The sequence below is a fragment of the Amphibalanus amphitrite genome, unplaced genomic scaffold, assembly GCF_019059575.1.
Source record: "Amphibalanus amphitrite isolate SeventyFive unplaced genomic scaffold, NRLGWU_Aamphi_draft 001480F_arrow, whole genome shotgun sequence".
NCBI classification, from domain to species: domain Eukaryota; kingdom Metazoa; phylum Arthropoda; class Thecostraca; order Balanomorpha; family Balanidae; genus Amphibalanus; species Amphibalanus amphitrite.
In genome coordinates, this window is record NW_024882973.1 from 82888 (window position 1) to 86834 (window position 3947).

Below are 3947 nucleotides of genomic sequence, written 5' to 3' on the forward strand. Positions count from 1 at the left end.
ACTGGGAACACGTCATGCTGGAGTTGACGTGTTCCCAGCCCGTCCTGTACCATGCAGCCCGTTCCGGTGATCACTCCCGCCTCTGATGGCTCATCCTGCTATACAGGGCCGGATATTGTTGGGAGCTGTTTGGACACTGGCGTCAGCGGCTGTGGCGACTGACGGCCGAGCCGACGGCGTGCACAGCTCAGCTGTCTGAGGTCAGGGCTGCGACACAGCTCAGCTATCTCGGGTCAGGACCGTGACCCCCTATGAAAAGACCCAGAGAGGGATCTAACATCGGTGACTCCCTGCTTAACCCTAACAATTCCTACTTTTTTTCTCCGCGCTATAAAAAAACACATGCGAGTTATAAAAAACACATCCCTATCAACCAGTCCCAAACAGTGTACCAAATTTGAGCGCAATCGGCGTGGCAGTTCAGGGTTCAAGATATATGAGCAACCCAAAATCGCTACTGCAGCAGAATAACGAACACTCTTGGCCCTTCACGTCGCACGTGTCACGACGCTCACCATGATACATCAGTTGTAGTCAATAACTCACCAAGATACATCAGTTGTAGTCAATAACGAGATGGAAGGGATAGGATTACGCGCAACAAAGAGTAACGCAGGTCAATCAGCCCAGCGGTTGCTGACTTACAAGCCTATTAAAAACGTTACAGGAATACGCTTCGCTAGCTCAATCGTAATAGAGTAGAATCATTACATATATGCAATTGCTACTATTTCCTGGTTTTCTTTATAGGCCAAAGCTTGGTAACTGATAACTCTGCTGCCCTGTAATGGGTCCGGCCCGCTGTGGCGAGTGAAGACACTCGCCCTGACTGACTGGACCGCCAGCCGAGACGCTGCTGACTCTGGTGGTGAATGGTGAGCGGAAGAGGAGAAAGTTTACGCCAAAGCTGAAGCAACTACATTGCTGTACAGCTAATACGCTTTTCACCTGGTGGCCAGTAGAGGAACTAACAGTTAATACAACTGACCGTCAGAAGCACCCAACACACACCGTGCCGCTCCCAGTAACATACCAGGATGTGGTAAAGAGCAAGTAGCATACGAATATATTCAAGTAACAATTACATATAAATACGCGGACCGGTTTCGTCTATGAAAGACTTCTTCAGCGCTTTTTCAAAAACGTATAACAAGAAAACTAGCACAGTGACAATCGTTTGAAATAAAATCGGATTCAGTTAGAAAATAATAAGCATTGCTGAGGAGGGCACCTACTACCTAAAAACACTCACAATCTATCATCATATTTCGGTGATTATGCTCCTACACCAAACATCAACGTTCGATACATCAGTAAATGCCTAAAAGTTTAACATGTTTGACGGTGTATAGAAATCTATTTCATTTCTCTCTCTCTCTCACTCTCTCTCTCTCTCTCTCTCTCTCTCTCTCTCTCTCTCTCTCCTCTCTCTCTCTCTCTCTCTCTCTCTCTCTCTCTGTGTCTCTCTCTCTCCCTCTCTCTCTCTCTCTCTCTCTCTCCCTCTCTCCTCTCTCTCTCTCTCTCTCTCCTCTCTCTCTCTCTCTCTCTCTCTCTCATTTTCAGCTTTCTGTAAAATCTTTGATGCTAAAAGTTGCTGCCGATTATGCCCATTTTATGAACCCACCCTTCGTGTTAATCGTTTCGCTAGTGCTTATAAATGCCGCTTCGGCTGCTTTTCTAATACATTTTGAACTGCAGGAAGCTATTGCTTTTGCTCTCTCCCAGTTTGGCAGATGTCCCGTTTCGTCTGCATGGGCCACAAAGGCGCTATACTCTCGGTAGTTGCAAAGATCTCTTTTGTGCTCTTTCAGTCTAGTATTTATCCCTCTCCCTGTCTCTCCTATATATGCTTTCTCGCACATCCCGCATGGTACCCTATAAACTACGCTATTATCTGACTTGACTTCGTTTACCAGGATGTAGACCCCAGTCGGGCAGCGCTCCGGCGTCCGGCAGCCGCAGCTGGTCCAGCAGTGACAGCAGCCGGCCGGCGCTGCCCTCCGGCGCCGTCCGACAGGCGTTCACGGCCACCACCCTGACGGACAGACGTTACACGGTCAGCAAAGAGCCGACACTCGGTCAGCGGACAGTGGCGTTGGGTCACCGGATGGCAGAGCATCGCCGCAGCACACAGACCAGACAGGACTGTGCCGACAATGCAACCCCGTTGGAGTAACATGACCCTAATAAATGCACCGAAAATGCTCTGGTCTATCTCCATTATTTATAATAATACAAAAATGAAAGAACAACTGAGATGAGGGAAAGGAGTGAGGCGTCTGTTAGGGTCCCCGTGCAATACGCCCGGTGCGGTGACTGACCTCTGCGCCGCTAGCTGGAGAGCTCCCGGCTGACGACCTTCTGTACCTCCTCGGCGGAGAGCGGGTGGCCATTGGTGGCCCGCCGCAGCCCGTCCCGGTAGCCGGCCGCCCCATCCGGCGACACGCCCTGGGGAGTCATAGCATAACACTCAGGCAGGTTCAGGTTTCAGTACGACACACAGAACCGTCCGGCGACACGCCCTGGGGGCGACACATGGGCGCGCTCAGGGCTCAGGTACAGGTCTCGCGAGATTAAGCGGTAGGTTTTGCACTTTTACATTTCCGGATATATCTCAGAAACTAATCGATCTACGATGAAGCCATTTTACACGATCATGGCCGACTTGTTACCCAACAAGTCGATCGCATCTTCAACACTTAAAAGCTTAAGACGACGAAGATATAGCCTGAAGTACACTAAATTTTCTAGGTGCAAAACCTACCGCTAAGACCCGCGAGCCCTGTACCATGCACAAGGGCGCCGGGTGCAGTGTCTGTGTGTCCCTGACTGACCTGCAGCGGTGACGCTGTCACAGAAAGCACCTGTTCATTGCCCAATGGATCCAGCCTAGTTCCGGCCGGCCGAGTGCCCGCACGTACGCAGCCAGTGTTACGGTCTGTGTTCGATCTATGTTACGGTCTGTGTTCAATCTATTTTACGTCCTGTGTAACGACCTGCGTTACGGCTTGTGTTACGGTCTGTGTTACATACCCTGTTCTGGGCGGTCTCCACCTTGACCCTCTTAGCGTTCCAGAGTCGGTACTGGTAGAGGTGCGCGTTCTCTGCCGAGACGTCCCGCAGGTGAACGAGCATGTTCTGTAGGCCGACCAGCGTATCAGCTGGCACCTGAGAAGGTCAGGGGAGGGTAGGGGAGGTCAGTGGTGTACTGGTGTCTGACATAGACCAGCGGACAGGGGGGAGGGGAGAGGGAGAGGAGTCTGGTGGCGCAGTAGGAACGTTCCGCGCTTGAAAGTGGACACATCTGAGGTCCGTTCCGCGCGCGCTGACACTGCCTCTAGAACCGTTCTGCGAGCAGTCAGACATGCAGACCGGATTGATGTTTTGAAACTTTGACATAATAAACTTTAATTAATTCGACACAGGTAGCCTAACCGCATGTGTTTTTTATATCGCGGACAAAAAAGTGGGGATTGTTAGGGTTAAGCAGGGAGTCACCGATGTTAGATCCCTCTCTGGGTCCTTTCATAGGTCACGCTCCTGACCCGAGATAGCTGAGCTGTGTCGCAGCCCTGACCTCAGACAGCTGAGCTGTGCACGCCGTCGGCTCGGCCGTCAGTCGCCACAGCCGCTGAAGCTAGTGTCCAAACAGCTCCAAACAATATCCGGCCCTGTATAGCAGGATAAGCCATCAGAGGCGGGAGTGATCAATGGAGGGACGCGAAACACTAACGCCAAGGAGATGACAACTGCTGAGGAATAAAGAAACTACATGCAGGTACACTGGGAACACGTCATGCTGGAGTTGATGTGTTCCCAGCCCGTCCTGTACCATGCAGCCCGTTCCGGTGATCACTCCCGCCTCTGATGGCTTATCCTGCTATACAGGGCCGGATATTTTTTGGAGCTGTTTGGACACTGGCGTCAGCGGCTGTGGCGACTTACGG